The sequence below is a fragment of the Lissotriton helveticus genome, chromosome 3_2 (genome assembly GCF_964261635.1).
Source record: "Lissotriton helveticus chromosome 3_2, aLisHel1.1, whole genome shotgun sequence".
NCBI lineage: Eukaryota > Metazoa > Chordata > Amphibia > Caudata > Salamandridae > Lissotriton > Lissotriton helveticus.
The window spans coordinates 240,899,351-240,919,158 of NC_136062.1; the positions used below are offsets into that span (position 1 = coordinate 240,899,351).

At 49.5% G+C, this 19,808-nt stretch overlaps 1 long non-coding RNA gene across 1 annotated transcript in view; it reads left to right on the forward strand.

Moving 5' to 3' along the window:
- Window positions 1-6,816: 6,816 nt before the first annotated feature.
- LOC144826275 (uncharacterized) overlaps window positions 6,817-19,808 on the forward strand; it is a 359,567-nt gene continuing 346,575 nt past the window's right edge. The window contains exons 1-2 of the long non-coding RNA XR_013609753.1: window positions 6,817-6,979; window positions 14,013-14,090. This is a non-coding gene — a long non-coding RNA (uncharacterized LOC144826275). The remainder of the gene's footprint in view (window positions 6,980-14,012; window positions 14,091-19,808) is intronic.

Here is a 19,808-nt window from a genome sequence, read left to right on the forward strand (position 1 = left end):
AACATCTGATCCCACAGGATCCACTTGCCGTTGAAGGCACCAACCCACCCATTGCTTCCAGGAAGCTAAATATCGTTTCCGGGTGGATGGAGCCCAGGTTTGTTATATAAAGCCGGCAGCCGCCGATAAAAGGCCGTCAATGCTCTTGTGTCTCCTGAGAGCGTCCATACCATGAGAGACAGTTGGTTCTGCAGGACAAGTAGATGGGGAGCTCCCACTGGGTCCTGGAGAAGCATCTGGAATATTGGAAGTTGAAATGGAAGATCTACAGACAATTCCAATAGTGTGGGAAACCAGGACTGAGTCTTCCACAATGGTGTCACCAACACTATCGAAGCTGCCTGTCGACGGACCAGGGCCGTCACTCTCGGGGTCAGAGCAAAAGGAGGAAATGCATAATTCCACTGAGACCCCCAATGCTGAAGGATTGCTTCCGTTCCCATTGCAATCGGGTCCGGTCTCCAGCTGAAGAAAAGTGGGAGATGGGCATTGAGACCAGAGGCAAAGAGGTCTATCTTGCAAGGACATTGCATATTCATGATCTCTGCAAACAGAGAAGGATGAAGTTTCCAGTCGCTGTAATCCCGCAGGAATCTGGAGTTCCAATCCGCCACCTGATTGAGCTTGCCCAGCAGGTATTCCGCTATGACATTGATCTTCTGATTCAGGCAGAAATGCCAGAATTCCTTCACAATGTTGACCAACATACGTGACTTTGTTCCTCCTAGGCGATTGATGTATCTCACCGCCGAAACATTGTCCATCCGGAGGAGGATGCAACAATTGCTCTTCAGAGGAGATATTGATTTTATCGCAAACGATCCTGCTAATAACTCGAGGCAGTTGATGTGCAATTTCAACTCGTCGGCTGACCAACGTCCGCGTGTGGCAAAATCTCCACATCGAGCGCCTCAACCCCAACGACTGGCGTAGGACTCGATAATGAAGTCTGGAGAGGTGTTACAAAATAGCCCTTCCGTTCCAGGCTGTCTTGTGCTCCAGCCACCAAAGAAGCTCCTCTCGAGCGTCTGGAGATAAGGGGATCAGGTGATCGGAATGAAACCTCTTTTGTAAGTAATAAATCTTGAGGCGTTGAAGGGCTCGATAGAGAAGAGGCCCGGGAAAGATGGCTTGGATGGAGGAGGCCAGGAGACCTATGACTCCTGCCAATACTCTCAACGGAATCATCTGTTTGGACAGAGTGTTCTTGATCTCTCGTTTGATAGATCTGATCTTGGTTAAAGGAAGAAGTTGCGCAGAAACTGAAGCTATTAGGAAGCCCAGAAAGTCTATTTGCTGGCTCGGAAGAATCATTGACTTTTTGATGTTTATGACGAAGCCCAGGTCCTGAAATAGGGACATTGTCCACTCCAAATGAGTGAGGAGAAGGTTCCGATCCTGCACCAAGAGCAGCATGTCGCCGAGGTAGACAATCATGCGCACTCGCATTTCTCGAAGGTGGGTGACTACTGGTTTCAAGAGCTTGGTGAAAACTGACGGGGCTGACGACAGGCCAAATAGGATTGAGCGGTAACGGTACTATTGCACTTTCCATTGGAATTGAAGGAATTTCTGATGAGATGGGCAAATTGGGACCGTAAGGTAGGCATCTTTCAGGTCCAAGCGGACCATCCAGTCCCGTTCTAACAGGAGATTTCTCAGAAGAGGGATGCCCTCCATCTTGAAATGCCTGTATATCACAAAGGGGTTGAATTCCCTGAGATTTAAGACCAGTCTCTGACCTCCTCCTTTCTTTTGCACCAGAAAGACCTTGCTGCAAAACCCTCCGGGGATGAAGGGCCCGACGGCAATAGCCTGTTTGGCCAAAAGCTCTTGAAGTTTGAGTCTATAAAATTCTGTTCTTGAAGGGAAAAAAGGAGAGGGCGAGGAGGAGACATCTGGCACATGGAATCTAGAAGCTCTATCTGGTAGCCCCGTACAGTGTAAAGGATCCATGCATCGGTGGTCAGACGTGTCCAATTCACAATAAAATGCAACAATCTGCCCCATAGGGTACTCATCGGAAACAAAGGACTTACCCGAGGACTGGGAATCGAAGTTTTTGTATCCTCGGTAACACCCATGTTGAAACGGCCACTGAAGCCTCGAGACCTGGATGGGTAAAAGCCTGCTTAGTCTGGTTCTTGGGTGTAACCTCTGCACCTGGGAGTGAAGCCTTTTTAAGGACTGGGATTGACGTAGCGGCCGGGCGAGCGTCCCCTGCCACGCCCAGCCCTACCAGAGACCTGATGGTAAACTCTCTTCAATGAGGACTGCGATTTATCTAGTGAGGCAAAAGTACTCACAAACTTGGCAATGTCCTTCACAAATTTTTCGCCAAAAAGCTGACCTACTGCTAGCGGGCCCGGTTTGGACAAGGCTAGCTCCACCAATTGCGGATCAATTCGCAGGAGGACAGATTTGTGCCGTTCAGAGGCCAAGGCACAGTTAGCATTGCCAAGAAGACAGATCGCCCTTTGGGCCCACCCCGCCAAGACCTCGGGGTGAATAGCGGCCCCTGTTTCCTGAGCTTGAAGGGCTAGCTCTAGAATTTTTACCAGAGGGCCAGCAATGTCCAGTACCTTATCTTGGTACGCCCGGAGGGCATCATTGATCCCTTTTTCAGATCATTTTTATATTTCTTCAAGAAGGTGGTCATTGAAGAGCCTATGTCTGGAGTAACTGCCACCTTGTGCGCTAAATCAGGACGTGAACACTCCGATTTAAGGCAAGCCCTCACATCCTTGTCAAAACTCTTTTGTAAATGAGTTTGCATGTATTTGGCAACTGCGGGGGTGGGATCCAGTCAGTTGAGCGAGGGTGGATGATGTCGGAAGGGTCAAACATGAAGGGGGAGGGATGGACGGGGAAGAAGAGTGTTTGTGTTTTTTAGTGCATTTACGAGGCCTGGACTCTTGGGAGAAGTCAGTGTCGGTGTCAGTAGTGGTATCTGGAATCTGGATAGAAGGGGGAATGGGCGTGGAAAGGCCCGGGCGCCATCTTGATCCTGCTATTTTGACTTGTAAAGCTTAGAATAAGTGTGCACATGGGACCATGGGAGGCCGGGAGGTTAAGGGGAAGGCCCAGAGGGTGTAGGGTTAGCAGGTACGAGAAGGTCTAGAAGCTGGGATATAGGTAATAAGGTGGAGGAGAGCGCCTGATCCAGCTTGGCATCCAGCTTTTTGTCCATAATATCTTCCATTGACTCGTCATAGTAATATGCTTCGTCCTCTTGGCCCTCACACACAGCTACCTCCTCCTGGTAGAATTTACAGTCCACCATGTCTCAGTTGAATAACAAAAAATATTCACCCACAATTCCCCAGAGGGATGCACAATTATCAGCACAGACTTTCTTTTAAGATAGGGCGTCAGGTGGGAGAAGTGCCTGGGCAAAGGAGCAAAGGAAAACTCTACAAAATACTGATAGTTGTAGGATTAATGGGGGGTGATAACCCCCACCTGTAGCACAGAGTAGGAGTGCCAAAAATTAACTTCCCAGTCAAGCTGGGGCTTGAAGGGTTAATGCTCACCAGTGCTGGGATTGAAACGCTGTTCTAATTGCTGCAAACCGGCCTGTTAAATTCTCCAATGCCAGCTGCGTGGATCCCCGATTCAGCCTGGGGTAAGACATCTCTCCGGCAATGATGAGGGAACTGCGCGCACACTCGAGCTCCCGAGGCGCAAGTCGGCTGCCTGGCCAGGCTCCGCACGAGCCTCGCTCCCTGTGGTGGGACTAATCCCCGCAAATGCTAAAACGAGTGAGGACAAATCCAGCGATGATGGCGGCAGCAGGAAGGCTCAATACGGGGGAAAAACCTAAGCGCAACACACGCTTGAAAGGGGGAACGAAACACAAGTGAAAGGGCATGCGAAGAAGCAGAGCGTGAACCCATCAATCAAGGCAAAAGCAAATTAGACGCGCAGCAGAGTGCAAGCTGAAAATACAGAAAAACGATATTACAATAAGCACCACTCGTGCATAACAAAGCAAACAAGCGATAAGACAATTGATTAACAAGGCAAAATAATTCTAGTGGAACCAAACAGAGAGGTACTTATCTTGACTTCGGAGCAGCAAAGAAAGAGGAAGACAAGATAGTGCCTCTCTACTTTGTCCACTATGATGTGTTGCCATTGGCTGTTTGAGGAGGCGTGGTTCAAAGTCTCATGGGAAATGTTGTTTTTTACTTATGTAGTTTACTTTTCATTGGCTGCTGTTGAGTCAGTAAAGAAATTGAGTAGCATAATCAGAAGCCTCCGGTCCTGACATAGAATTAGATGAAAGTGCTTAGACCTGCAGTTGTAGATTTACAACTGTGTTTATCAGGGCACAAGTCCTAAATAAAGAAGTGGGGGGACGCTCAAAGACAGGAAGTGACATCACGACAGAAAGTAAGTGACGTCACTAAAGGTAAAAAACATAGAAGTGGGGTGACGCTCAAAGACATGAAGTGACATCACGACAGGAAGTGACTTCACAAAAGGTAAAAAACATAGATTTCTATCAATGGAAAAGAAATCACTCTTAGGGAATGCTGCAATTCCCCTCATAAGGGAAACCATGTTGTTCCAAGAAAGATGAGAAAACAGAAGTGCGCTTCATTGGCAAACTCTGTAAAGCGTTGCTAATGTGTAAAGCAACGCTGGGTCAATGTAGTGTGAATTAAGGGGGGTGTTGGAAATGGTTCTAAAAGAAATAAGAAATGGAGTGAACGTATGCACGAAGTATGTCAAGGTTGGGAGATCGACGGGGCGGCCAGTCCGGTAAGTAACGCCATCATTGTCCAGTCCAGCTTTTGGGCATGGGGGCGGTGTCCACCCGGTAAAATAAGTTAAAAGACGTGGGGGAACGCCGTCCACCCGCGTGGTACCCCGACTCGAGCCCTGGTGTTTATGAACCAGCCCCACTATAGATGTCTTCCAGTTTCTCTCGCTGGCCACCTGAAGACAATAATTTTTCCTCTTTCTCCTACTCTGCATTGCTCTCCTTTATCTCTCTCCTCTAATAACCATATCCTCCTGCTTTACTCCTTGAGCTTTTCCATTGTTGTTTGTGGTTTTTCGTTTTCTTTTAGCACAAGATACCATTTGAATGATTTCATAACAAGTTGTGCAATTTGATCCAAGTAATTTGTGATAATGGCTATGAGGTAGTTTTCCCTGAATGTCAGCTGTGGGTGGAAACACAAAAGCAAGCACGAAGTTTTAGACAATGAGTCTGCACACAGTGCCAGGGTGTACTTTCAACAAAGATTGTGACCTGAATGCAGTGACCCTGGGTGGGTTGCAAAAAAGGCAGCATTATGGCTGGTCTCAGCCCTCATGCTGGGGTCTAACTGTGCTGGGAAGACCTTCAGGGCAGCCAAAAGCACAAGAAGGCATGTAGATTAGATTTAAAATGCTTAGTAGTATTGTAAATGAAGTCTGCTATTTTCTTTAAAACTCGAAACTGTGTAGTACGTTATCTCAGATACTATAAGTATCTTAACAATGTTAGTCTTAACAACACTTTTGCAATCATGTCTCGGTTAGGAATTCTTTTATAAAGGTAGGAAATTTCCTGCCATCTCAATTTCCCAGCTGGACTATGATAACATATTGTGCGAAGATTTTCACAGCAACAAGAACGACATTTTAAGTACTGTGTTAAACTTGCTTGAATATTATACGTGCCATATCACTCTTTTTTAAACTTTGGTTATCTTATATTATTAATCTCTTTATTTTCAAGAAGTCCTCTAGCAAATCTTGTTTTCAAATATTGTTAAAAAAATAAATAGGATTGCCTGATGCAATTAATAGCATGGCTTGTTTCTTTTGTAACATAGTTCATGCATTAATTAAAATGTAAATGTTTTTAATTTAATAAATATTGATTGTATCCGAGGCTGTTTCCCGAATCCTATCTTATTATTATAGTTTTGTTCTTCTGAGCACTATCACCACCCAAAACAGTTCTTTTTTTTTGCTAAACCATTTTGGGTGAATATTTAATAGTTTGATTTAACTGTACTCAATCCTCAGTTTGTCAAAGCTGCATTCTTTCTTTTGTGCACAATGAGGGGGTTGCCATTTATCTGGTACAGGAGGTTTGAGATGCTGATGAGAAAAAGGCACTGCACGTTGTGGAACTGAAGGTCAACAGCTTTTATTAGGATAACACTGTTGATGCTGCTGAATGCCTGAACTGCTGTTCCACCTCACGTCTATTTCTTCCATTAACAGCAACGTTAATGTTTTAAAAACAAACCCAGCACATTTGATTAGTCACTAAATGCAGTTTAAAAAAATGTCATTTACAAGTTCCACATGTTTGTTGTCACCTTCAGCCACCTCCAAACACAGGGCCCGATTCATAAAAGTAATCTGAGACAAAATCCTAAATTTATGACTTTCGGTATTCAGAAAGGGCCTTTAGGCGTAGTAAAGTTAGGATTTTGCCTCAGATTACTTTTGTGAATCGGGCCCATAGTTGCAACGTTGATGATATACGTAAAAAATACATATGAATTATAAAAAGCAAAACCCAAAATGTTCTTTAGGTGTCTATTTGTGTTTATGTTATGTTGCTGTTTCTGTCAAATAGGCCCTTGATCGTGTTTAAGTGAGTGTTATTATAAGACCATGGCATCACTTTTGTAAGGTTTTGTATGAATTGCGTATGATAATTAGCCCCTCACTATATTACGTGGGAGTAGGACTTGTTCCCTGCTCCAGACGTTTCCCGACCTCCCCTTCCGCTGCGCGCGACCTTCACGTCCTCCCGCCAAGGGCTTCCCAGCCAGCGTTGCTTGCCGTGGGAGCGCCGGCCCCCAGTTGCAGGATGCGTCACCGGGCCACGGGCCTGGGACCAGTCTGGTAGTTTTAGGCCTGGGGCTCCGGGTCGACAGGACAGCCGTAAACCGCAACGTATAAGCGTCCTAGGCCGTAATCTGCACCACGTCTTCTGATGAGAGTCCCGCCTGTGGTAGATAAGGTGCGTATTCCCCTCCTACAGGTTTTCGGCCTGGGAAATGTACTTGGATGGCTGCCCGGCATACTCCGACCTTCCTTTCCCTCATCTGCTGCCTGCCCTTGCCAAATGTCTACGCTAAGAGACGCGCGCTTATCTGAGGGGCTGTGAGAAGAACCATGTTTCCAAAATGCAAACCAATTAGTACCGGCGTGTACCAGCGTTTTGAGATTGCTGGGTGGAGGGAGAGAGCAAAAACGTTTTGCTAAAGTAGGAATTATACCATCAGCATCGAGGATTCGTGGAAAACGTGTTTGGTGGCGTACCTACCATGAGTGCAGCAAGTGCAGTGGCACCGGGGTCCGAGAGTGAATGGCTGCCACACCACAAATATAGATGTTTTCCTGTATGAAGATACAGGAATGAGACGCTGTGGAGAAGTGTGGCTCACTGGTTAGAGGAGGCAGGCAGACCTGGAAGCAGAGGTCAGCCCGCGACCAGGGTTCAATTCCCGGCTCGGCGGGGTCTTGAGTCCTAAAATGTCCATGGACTCGACAATTCTCGCTCCGGTGCCTACTCGATTCACGGGTTCACACTCTGCGACTCTGGGCAATAGCTTGATTAATCTCCACAACAGCCCCTCGCGGCGGGATGCCTGGCTTTCACCTTGCGGATACCCTGCCGGGGTTATCTCACAGGGGAATACCAGGACGGGTTCCCTAAGCAAGCGCTTAGAAACCGCTTGGTGATTTGCGCTATATAAATTCCTGTACATTTACAATTCACACCCGGGCCGCTGCGCCTGATATACCAGGAACACAGACTGGAAACGCAGCTCAGCCCTGGCAGTTTTGAAGGACCAGTCCCTGAGGGGGGGGGAGAGGTGGAGGGGGTTGAGTTGGGAGGTGTAGCGTTCTAGTTTACTCACGTTACGTCGACGTGACGTACGGCGGCCATGTTGGCGCCGGGGTGCGCGCGCAGCGAGGAGAGCGCCGATCATTGCACTGAGCAGAGCGCCGGCCGGCGCTCCTCGGGGAAAACAAATCTTATGCACAATAAATAAGGTTACTACCTCTACCACCTGCTAAGAGTCATTATTGACCTACATTACAGTGGCGACGAGGTCGGGAGACACAGCGAGACCACCACGAGGAGCACAGAAGGAGGTGGACTCCACGTGGCAGCCACGAGGCACAGAAGGACTCACACACACGGTCACCTGGCCCACCCAGACACAGGAAAGGTCTACAGGGCGCTGCCCAGCTGAGGAGAAGGCACATCAAGACACAGCAGGACACATTGAGGTACAGTGAACCCGAGGAGCGTGGCAGTGCCATAGCCCATCACAGAAGCGGCGCATAGGCCTGATAGGCAGAGAAACCACTGCACTGTCAAGGACACACGCACTACGTTCCTACAAATCCACGCCTAAGGGGTGTAGCGCTGGCTACCAAAGAGGAGGAGGTGGGGACTAGCACCAAGAGTCCCCAGAGAAACACACACACAGGGACCAAGAACAGCACCCCAGGCAGCCCCCCAGGCAAGACCACCGACGTAACAGGCACCAAGGAGGCGAAGATGAGTACCCCGGCGGGGTATGCGATCGCGCCCGTGCAATTCCTGCCGAAGCCCGGAGAGCCACTGATGAAGTGGGAGGACTGGAAAGAATACATAGACAATTTCATAGGGGTCCTAGAGGATGAAAACGAAGAAAAGTTCACTCCCCAGAGAAAGAAACGTATCCTGTTGCTGAATCTAGGTCCAGAGGGACTCAGAATATACAAGAGTCTGGTACCGAAAAAGAGAGAAGACACCGACGACGACGTGTATGCGCATGCAGTGGAAGACCTAGATGAACGTTATCGCCCCACCATCTGCGTTTCAGTGGACAGATATAATTTCCAGCAAAGGAAACAAAAGGCGGGAGAAACCATCGAAGAGTATGTAGCGGCCTTGAGAAAACTGGCAGCCACGTGCAAATACGCACTGTGGGAAGATGAGTTCATTAAGGACCAGGTTGTCATGCACACCACGAGTGCAAATGTACAAGACAAGCTGTGGGCGAGTGGCGACACTGCGCTCAAAGATGTGTTGGTCATCGTGAAGAGGGCGGAACTCGCGCGGAGGTGCGCATATGCAACCAAGAAGGAAGTGGCCACCCCCACCATGGTGAACAGAATACAGGAAGAAGAACACCGCAGAGACCTAAGAAACAAGCCACCAGGGACAAAAGGAACCAACAGATGGCAAGGGAAACAGGCGGGCGGTGAGAGTAAGAAAACGTGCTACAGGTGTGGAAGTTGGTCCCACGAAGCACACGACAGAAGATGTCCGGCATTCCGGGCCAAATGCCTGCACTGCGGCATCGTAGGCCACTACGAGAAGGTATGCCGGAAGAAACAGCAAAAAGGAATGGTGAAATATGTGGACCAAGGCGAAGAAGACCTCGAGGATGTCATAGAGGAAGAAGTGGTCACCGTCTTATGCATATACGACCAAGTGCTGAGCGTGGAGGGGAAGAGATCAACCAAACCTGTCATAGACATGTCCATGGGCGGCATCACCATCACGGTAGTGGCAGACACCGGATCTCCATTTACCATCGTGCAACGGGCAGTGTGGGAAGGAGAGTTCCAGCCCAAATGGGGCCCAGAACTGGAGAAACTAGATATACGGCCCGTCACCTACAATGGGGATCGCATTCCCATGGTAGGATTCCGACACTTGTTATTTGAGTTTAGAGGCCGTTCAGCGTGGTGCAAACTATACGTTGCGGAAAAAGGACCCTCCGTCCTAGGATGGTTAGACCAGGGCGACCTGGGAATAAAACTCGACCCAGGAGGGAAGGAACAAATCCTACTTACAGAACAGGAGGAATGGCCGAATATGAACAAATGGAAGGAGAACTACCCGAAGGTGTTCGGAGGCACAGTAGGAAAAATGGAGAAATTCCAACACAAGATCGTGCTCAAGGAAGGAGCCATTCCAATAGCCCACAAGGTGAGAAATGTACCAATTGCAGTAAGGGAAGCAGTCCAGACGGAACTCCAAGAACTGGAAAAGAAGGGCATCATAGAACCAATCACATGCGCCGAATGGCTGGCGCCCTTGGTAGTAGTAATGAAGCCCAATGGGAAGGTCAGGCTCTGTGTGGACCTGAGAGAACTTAATAAAAACATTGTGGTGGAGAAATTTCCCCTTCCCAGAATCGAGGAGATGATGGCCAAGACCAGAGGGGTAAAGTGGTACTCCACCATTGACCTGACATCAGCCTACCACCAAATAGCACTGCATCCGGACAGCAAAAGCCTAACATCTTTCATCACCCCGTTCGGGTGCTACCGATTCTGTCGCATGCCGTTCGGACTGGCTTCGGCGGCAGCAGTCTTTCAGAAGATGATGCACCAACTGTTCAGAGACTGTGAGGGCGTCCAGTATTTCCAGGACGACATCCTGGTGATGGGGAGTGATAGGATGGATCATGACCGGAAACTACATAAAGTGCTACAAACATTGGAAGTCAAGGGCCTTACGGCAGAATGGTCAAAATGTCGTTTGGGCCTGCAGTCAGTGACATACCTAGGCCATGAAATCGGACAACTAGGGGTCACACCAAAGACAGAAAATGTGAAAGCCATCGCTGAAGCACCGCCCCCAAAGAACAAGGAAGAAGTCAGGTCGTTCTTGGGTATGGCGGAGTACTATAGCAAATTCGTGGTACACTTTGCCTCGAAGACCTACAACATGAGGTTGCTGACCAGAGAGAGCACGGTGTTTCAGTGGACACCGGAAGCCCAAGCAGAGTTCGAAACCATCAAAAAGGAGGTCTCAGGAGCCATACCACTCCAAGGGTATGACCCTCAAGGCTCAACGGTGCTCACCACCGACGCCAGTGACAAAGGACTGGGCGCTGTACTCATGCAAGACCGAGGAAGAGGGAACATGGAGACAATCAGCTTCGCATCCAGGGCATTGACGGATACCGAAAGCAAATACAGCGTCATCGAGAAGGAGATGCTAGCGGTGGTATGGGCCATGACGAGGTTCCGGCAATTCTTGTGGGGGACCCGATTCCTGCTCAAGACGGATCACAAGCCGTTGGTGAAGGTATTAACATTGTGTGGACATGCCAGCGCCACACCCAGGATATCCAAAATGTCCTTAAAGTTGCTAGAATTCAGATACGATGTGGAGTACATCCCTGGGAACAAGAACCGGGTAGCGGACTACTTGAGTAGAGCAGCGGCCATGGAGCCTGGAGAAGAAGACCCCGCAGACAGAGGAGAGATGGTAGCTCTCATAGAAGACCCAGAGAGGTTAATCAGCCAACAAGAATGGACTGAAGCATATGAAGAAGATACCGACATCAAGGAAGTGAAGATGCATATCTTACAAGGATGGCCAGATAAGAGAAATGTGAAGACGAACCTTAGACCATATTATGAAGTGAAGGAGGAACTGTCAGTAGGAGACAAGGGGATATTTGTCTACAGAGGAGACAAGGTGATTCCCCCAAGGAACCTCCTCAACAAGTTATTGGACCTATTACATGAAGGCCATTTGGGTATAGGAAAACTCAAGGCCAGGTCAAAACAAAATTATTGGTGGCCAGGTATGGACATAAAAGCAGAGAGGCATGTCAGAGAGTGTCCTCAATGTCAAGGGGCCGACAAAACATTGAGACCACTACGTCCAGCTCTTGGAAAGTTCGACAATCCCTCAAACCCGTGGAAAGAGCTGTCTATAGACATCTTAGGACCTGTGCTAGATGATCAGAGCACGCAGAAGTACGTGTGTGTCCTCATAGACCGTTATTCCAAGTGGCCAGAGCTGAAGGTGAGCGAATCCATGGATACTGAGAACATCTTGAAGTTTTTGTCTGAAACGTTCACCAGGGAAGGAATCCCCAAGTCCATCTTAAGTGACAACGGGCCACAATTCACGTCGGAAAAATGGACACAATTCATGGCAAGAAATGGCATCACCATCAGACACACGGCAATTTACCACCCAGCTGGTAATGGCCTAGTAGAAAGATTTAATAGAGTAGTGATGGGAGCTATACAAGCGGCCATATCCAGCAACAAAGACTGGGAAAGGGCGCTAGAGAACATGGTGTGGGCCTACAGAATAACTCCCACCAGCACGGGGTACAGCCCGTTTCAAATATTGAGAGGACGGGAACCATTCACGCATGACAACAGGATATGGAAGGAGAAGGTGGTAACCAGTGAGTGGTCCCCTGCTGTGGTAAGGGCCAACCTGGAAAGAGCACAAACAATTTACACCAATCACTACAACAAACGGAGGAATGTGAAGGAGACTGGCCTGGAAAAGGGAGAGTGGGTGAGAGTTAAGCTAGCCACTCTACAAAAGAAAGGAGACAGCAAGTATAGCAAGCCAATGCAAGTCAAGGAAGTATACGATCGAGCGGCCCTGCTTAGCGACGGTAATGTATGGTCGCAGGACCGCATGGCCCGCTGCAACCAGATATTGAGGTGGGGACGAAGGGACATGGAAGGTGTAGACATAGATGACGTAAATGTGGAAAGTAGGCCCAGCGGAAGTGAACAAGGAGATGGAGCAAGTGCAGTGGAGGAGCGAGAAGGTGAAGAAGAGAGCGTGGCTCAAGGAACAGAGGTGGACATGCCGGGAGGTATTATGAACAGTGAGGGAGCGGTGAGAGAAGGAATGGAAGATACTGGTACGCAGTGTCAAGAGACTCGAGAGAACACTGGTAAGGTTACCAGGAGTGGAAGGCAAGTCGTAAGGCCGTCCAGATTTCGAGACTTTGAACTAGACAACGAAGTGTAAGTGACTGATCTTGGTTTTGGAAAAAGGGGGAGATATGTAGCGTTCTAGTTTACTCACGTTACGTCGACGTGACGTACGGCGGCCATGTTGGCGCCGGGGTGCGCGCGCAGCGAGGAGAGCGCCGATCATTGCACTGAGCAGAGCGCCGGCCGGCGCTCCTCGGGGAAAACAAATCTTATGCACAATAAATAAGGTTACTACCTCTACCACCTGCTAAGAGTCATTATTGACCTACATTACAGGAGGTGCAAGTGTGAAGCACTGCTGCGTTTGTAATGGGCTGATATTGCCGCTCCGCTGCAAAATCAGCCTCACAGTAACAAAAGAACGCCCCCCACTGCTGCAAAACCGCCCCACCCTTCCAGCCTCCCGGGAAAACACCAGATGCCTGCTAGGGCCAGTCCGGCGCTGGTTAAGATCAGAATAGGAGCACAGAGATACAGCCAGCACCGATGTCACCGACCCTTTGCAGACCCCACGTCACACCGACCCTTTGCAGACTCCTTGATCTGGCAAACCTGGGAGCTAAAAGTGGAAAAGTAAGTAGGTTCTCAATTCTTACTAGTTTTCGTCGTATTTCTCATTTGTTTTAGCAGATAACGTTTTCATTGTTTACCACATCGCAGGTATGTTTTCAGAATCCTATACTGATATTCTGATGCGTCAGCAGCGATATGCTATCAACAAAATGTAACATTAATAAACACATTCTGAGACCCATAAAAACGATGGAATCCCAATTATATATTCAGAGCTGAGCGCAAATTGTGTGCTTTGCACAGGGATTATTTACCCATTATTCCTGGTATTACCTAGAGGAGTTTTCCAAGGAGAAAGAGTATGAACATGTAAAAAAAAGCACATTTTATACCTTAATTCAGAAGTTTCTGGAATTGGTGAAACTAGCAGCTGAAGGGTGAGTCCATTGGAGCAAGAACAGACAGCCTTCGATTGTATCGAAATACTAGGACTGTTTTAAAACACTTAAGTGAGCAAAATTCAGTAACAAAGAACTAGGTGCTTTTTTAGTACTCCTTGTAGCAAAAGACCATACCTGTTCACTAAAGGTAGAGGCCTACTACAGTAAGCAAGATAGTTTTTATGAGCATCTCATTTTTAAGTAATACATGCCTGGGGTTTATTTCAATTTATGCAAACCTGTGTAGAAACGTTTAAAATTGTCGCTCTGAGCAATATGTGCAGGCTTAAACCTGATACTTTACTGTGTTTCTTCTTCTTCTAGACCACTAGACCGAGAGACACCAGAAGACCCTTTTGCGTGTACAGGAAAGTGTAGATGTGATCTCATTGGCCATTCGAGGTAGGACGGGGTGAAATTAGGTCAAATATTTAGGCCTTCTTTTGTGAGTTTACCTTTAGTAGAACACCTTTCTGGCGAAGAGGAGCCTGGAGTTTCACAGTTACGTTCCACTCCCGAGAAGTACAGAAACAAGTTTTTAGGGGAAACCCTTTTGTGAAAAGGGAGGGGTTTAGTGCTATAAAAAAATATAAGGGTTCCCTTTTCATGTATATTTCGGTGAAGAGACTGGAGTCTCTGAGGGATCCAACTGAGAGACAGTGGATGGCCACTGGGTTATATCTGAGGTTGTATAGGGTTTAACAAATTTACAAGTATACAAAATTGAACTATTTTCAAATGATTATATCAGACATCAAGTAAAACCAATAAGAGTGTGGAGACAAAAGGATTTTTTTCAGGTATATCTTTGAAATTTATTGTATCTTTGTACAAGTATCATAAGTTAAAAACATTATATTTATTCATAAAAAACATTTCATAATCTAAAAACAATATTCACTTAAACAAAGAAAAATATGTCGACGCGGCGTTTCGGTGATATAGATCGTCACCTTAGGACAATTTTTCATTTAAAAACACTCTAAATTTAAAACAAAAACATAAGGTACTTGTTATACACAAAGAAATGTGTTCATGGATGTTTTTACAGAGGTAAACATTTCTAAAGTTATCCAAATTATAGTCCACATTCTATTCGTTATCCTTTAAATTTGGACCGAAAAAACATTCTAAGACACTTTATATTGGTAAAAACATTACACACGTTGGATATTTACACTTAGTCATGTTTCATTTATCATTTAGTCATACAGGCCTACATCATATTTGTTAATCCACAACCTCATTTTGTTAACCCTCGTCGCTGGAGTCCCCGGGATAATCGTTTTTTTTAACTGACTTGATATCACATCAATTGCCTGCGAGCATGTCAGATTAAGCTAATGGGAACTCACGGGGAGCCAGTGCAGGTTTCTCAGGTGGGGGGTGGTGTGGCCGTGTCGTGGTACATCGAGGATCAGTCCTGCCGAGGCGTTTTGGATGTGTTGTAGTCGATTGATGAGCTTGGTCGGGGCTCCCGTGTAGAGGGTGTTTCCGTAGTCGAGTCTGCTGCTGACGAGGGCCTGGGTGACTGTCTTTCTTGTATCTGTCGGGATCCATCTGTAGATCTTGCGGAGCATGCAGAGAGTGTTGAAGCAGGAGGCGGAGACGGAGTTGACTTGCTTGGTCATTGAGAACGTTGAGTCGAGGATAATTCCCAGGTAGCGTGCGTGGTCGGTGGGGGTTGGGGCTGCCCCCAGTGCCGTTAGCCACCTGGAGTCGTCCCGGGCTGACGGGTTGGAGCCGAGGATGAGGACCTTCGTCTTGTCCGAGTTCAGCTTCAGATGGCTGATCTTCATCCTGTCGGCTACGGCCTTCATTCCTTCATGGAGGTTGGCTTTGGTGGTGATGGGGTCCTTGGTGAGGGAGAGGATCAGTTGAGTGTCTTCGGCATAGAAGATTATGTTGAGGTTGTGCTGTCAGGCGACCTGTGCGAGCGGGCCATGTAAATGTTGAACAGTGTCGGGCTGAGGGAGGATCCTTGGGGTAGGCTGCAGATGATCTCGGAGGCTTCGGAATGGAACGGGGGGATGCGGACGCTCTGGGTTCTTCCGGAGAGGAAGGAGGTGGTCCCTTCCAGAGCCTTGTCTCGGTTCCCTACGGTGTGGAGGCGTGTGCGTAGTGTGCGGTGGCAGACGATGTCGAAGGCGGCAGAGAGGTCTAGGGGGATGAGTGCTGCAGTCTCCCCGTTATCTAGCAGGGTCCTGATGTCGTCCGTGGCGGCGATGAGGGCGGTGTTGGTGCTGTGGTTGCTGCGGTACCCTGAATGGGAAGGGTCCAGGATTCTGTTCTCTTCGAGGTATCGGGTTAGCTGTCTGTTAACGATTTTCTCGATGACCTTGGCCGGGAAGGGGAGCAGAGAGATGGGTCGGAATTTTTTGAGGTCTTTAGGGTCTGCCTTGGGTTTTTTGAGTAGGGCGTTGATCTCGGCGTGTTTCCAGCTCTCTGGGAAGGTCGCGGTCTCAAGGGAGAGATTGATGACATTGCGTAGGTGGGGTGTGATGGAGCTGCTGGCTTTGTTGAAGACTTGGTGCGGGAATGGGTCTGATGGAGAGCTGGAGTGGATTGTGCTCATGGTCTTGATGTTGTCATCGACGCTCACGATGGTCCAGGCTAGCAAGGGGACGTGAACGATAGTGTGTGGAGAGTCTGCTGTGTTGCTGTCTTTGGGGCTGTCTGGGTGTTGAAGCTGTCGTGGATGTCTGCTATTTTGCAGTGGAAGAAGGTGGCGAGGGAGTCGCACAGGGCTTGCGACAGCGGGATGTCATTGTTGTTGGAGCTGGGGTTGGAGAGTTCCTTCACGATGTTGAAGAGCTCCTTGCTGTCATGTGCATTGTTGTCGAGGCGGTCTTTGAAGGAGGTCTTCTTGGCAGCCCTGATGAGGTGGTGGTGGTTGCGGATGGCGTCCTTGTGTGCTGCATAGCTGTCCGGAGTTTGTTCACTGTGCCATTTCTTCTCTAGTTTCCGGCAGACTTGCTTGGAATCTAGGAGTTCTGAGGTGAACGAGCTGGCCCTCTTGCTGGTGTCTCTGTGGGGGGGGGTTCTTCATCGGGGCGAGGGTGTTGGCGCAGTCTTTTATCCAGCGTCTGAGGTTGTGGGCAGCGACGTCGGTGTTGAAAGGTTCAGTGGGTGGGCTGAGAGCGAGGTTTGCATGTAGTTGGTCTTCGGTGATTTTGCTCCAGAGGCGGCGAGGGATCTGTTGGGTTCGGTGGTGTGTGGTGGGTTTCTGGAAGGTGAAGTGGATACAGCGGTGGTCGGTCCAGAGGAGTTCGGTGGTGTGGCTGACGGAGACATGCGGGCTTTAGGAGAAGACGGGGTCGAGCATGTGGCCGGCAGAGTGGGTGGGCGCTGTGACGAGTCGCCTCAGTCCGAGGTCAGCGAGGTTGTCGATCAGGGTGGTGGAGTTGCTGTCGTTGTTGGTGAAAGTTCAGGTCTCCGAGGAGGATGTAGTCGGTGGAGGTCAAGGCGTGCATGCTGATGAAGTCGGAGATGGAGTCGCTGAACTGGGGGCAGGGGTCGGTAGACGAGGGTGCCTCTGAGGGTGGAGTTGAGGTCTGTGTGGATATCGAAATGCAAGTGTTTGGCGGTGCTGAGCGCGTCGTCGCTGCTAGTCGAGACCCTGATGCTGTTCTTGTGGACAATGGCGATTCCTCCTCCGACTCCGTTGGTGCAGTCTCTGCAGGTGATCTTGTAGCCGTCTGGGATGGCTATGGCGATGTCAGGTGTGGAGGAGTTGTTCAACCAGGTCTCTGTCAGGAAGGCGACGTCCGAGGAGGTTGTGTTGAGCAGGTCCCAGAGCTCGACGGCGTGTTTGCGTGCGGAGCGGGTGTTCAGTAGTATGCATCGGAGGTGGTTGAGGTCTTTCTTGGCGGGTGGTTCGTCGGCTCTGTGGCTGGTGTAGCTGCGGTTCCGGCAAGTTAAAGGACCGTGTGTGCATTTCGGGGCGGCCTTGAAGCAGTTGTGGCAAGCTCTCAACGGGGTTTAGAGCGTGCAGAGTGCTGGCATCGTAGTGGCGGCGGTGGTCGTTTCGGGTGCGAAGGCCAGGGGTTCTAGCGCTGGGCGCGGATGGGCGCAGACGGGCGTGCCGCGCGCCAGCGGTGCGACAGCGCAGCGGCCGGCATGTATGGGGAGGTGGGAGTGAGGAGCAGATGGGCAGTCAGAGGGGCAGAGGACGCAGCGGTGGGGCGGTGAGGGGCGACGAAGGAAACAATGCAAAAGGGTACAACAAATGAGGGGGGAACGAGTGGCACAGAGGGCAGAAAGGTCAACAAAAAGGGCAAAAAGTTCACAAGAATACAGGGGGAAACGAGTGGCACAGAAGGCAAAAAGATCACAAGAAGGGCAAAAAGGTCACAAAAAACGGGGGGAAATGAGTGGCACAGAAGGCAGAGAGGTCCCAAGAAAGGGCATAAAGGTCACAAAAAACGGGGGGAAACGAGTGGCACAGAGGCAGAAAGGTCCCAGGAAAGGGCAGAAAGGTCACAAAAAAACTGGGGGAAACGAGTGGCACAGAGGGCACAAAGGTCACAAGAAAGGGCAGAAAGGTCACAGAAATGCAGGGCAGCTAAGCAACAGACGGCAAAAACGGGCAGCGAGACACGTGGGCCGCGAGGGGAGCAGAAGGAAAAACCGGGCAGAGAGACACGGGGGCAGCGAGGGGAGCAGAAGAGAAACCGGGCAGAGAGACACGGGGCAGCGAGGGGAACAGAGGGAGAGAACGGGCACAGACCACGTACAGACAGCGTGAGAGACAGACAACAGCAGTCACAGACACAACAATGAAAATGCAGTCACTACAACGGGAGCAATGGAAGAAATTTCAGGAAATACAATGGAGGATGAGCACACCTACGGCCTACCACTGGCCACCAGGGATGAGGCGCAGGTGGTAGCCTGCAGGTGGAGGATGGCCTCGAACTTCCTCAGTTGCGGCAGCTGGGGCAGGGACACACAGGCGGTGCTGTGCGGAGGAAGAATGACCTACCTGGAAGGGTCAAGGGTCGCTCTCCTCACCGCGCAGCGACCGGCCTATATGAGGAGGTGGGAGGGAGGCGAAGGTGGGAGGCGGGCGGTGGGGGCAGCGAATGGGAAGTCAGGGGGGCGGGGGCGCAGGGGATGCAGTGGCGATGGCGGCGAAGGAAACAGGAGGCAAAAGGGCACAACAATTTAGGGGGAAACGAGTGGCAAAGAAGGCAGAAAGGTCACAAAAAGGGCAAAAGGTCACAAATATACAGGGGGAAACGAGTGGCACAGAAGGCAAAAAGGTCCCAAGAAAGGGCAGAAAGGTCACAAAAAATGGGGAAATGAGTGGCACAGAGGCACAAAGGTCACAAGAAAGGGCAGAAAGGTCACAAAAAATGGGGGGAAACGAGCAGCACAGAGGCTGAAAGGTCCCAACAATGGGCAGAAAAGGTCACAAAAAACGGGGGGAAACGAGTGGCACAGAGGCACAAAGGTCACAAGAAAGGGCAGAAAGGTCACAAAATATGGGGGAAACGAGTGGCACAGAGGCAGAAAGGTCCCAGGAAAGGGCAGAAAGGTCACAAAAAAACGGGGTGAAACAAGTGGCACAGAGGCACATAGGTCACAAGAAAGGGCGGAAAGGTCACAAAAAAAAGGGGAGAAACGAGTGGCACAGAGGCACAAAGGTCACAAGAAAGGGCAGAAAGGTCACAAAAAACAGGGGGAAACGAGTGGCACAGAGGCTGAAAGGTCCCAAGAAAGGGCAGAAAAGGTCACAAAAAAGGGGTGTGAAACGAGTGGCTCAGAGGCACAAAGGTCACAAGAAAGGGCAGAAAGGTCACAAATAATGGGGGGAAACGAGTGGCACAGAGGCTGAAAGGTCCCAAGAAAGGGCAGAAAGGTCCCAAAAAAGGGGGGGAAACGAGGGGCACAGAAGGCAGAAAGGTCCCAATAAAGGGCAGAAAGGTCCCAAAAAATGGGGGGAAACGATTGGCACAGAAGGCAGAGAGGTCCCAAGAAAGGGCAGAAAGGTCACAAAAAACGGGGGGAAACGAGTGGCACAGAGGCACAAAGGTGCCAAGAAAGGGCCGAAAGGTCACAAAAAACAGGGGGAAATGAGTGGCACAGAGGCACAAAGGTCCCAAGGTCCCAAAGAAG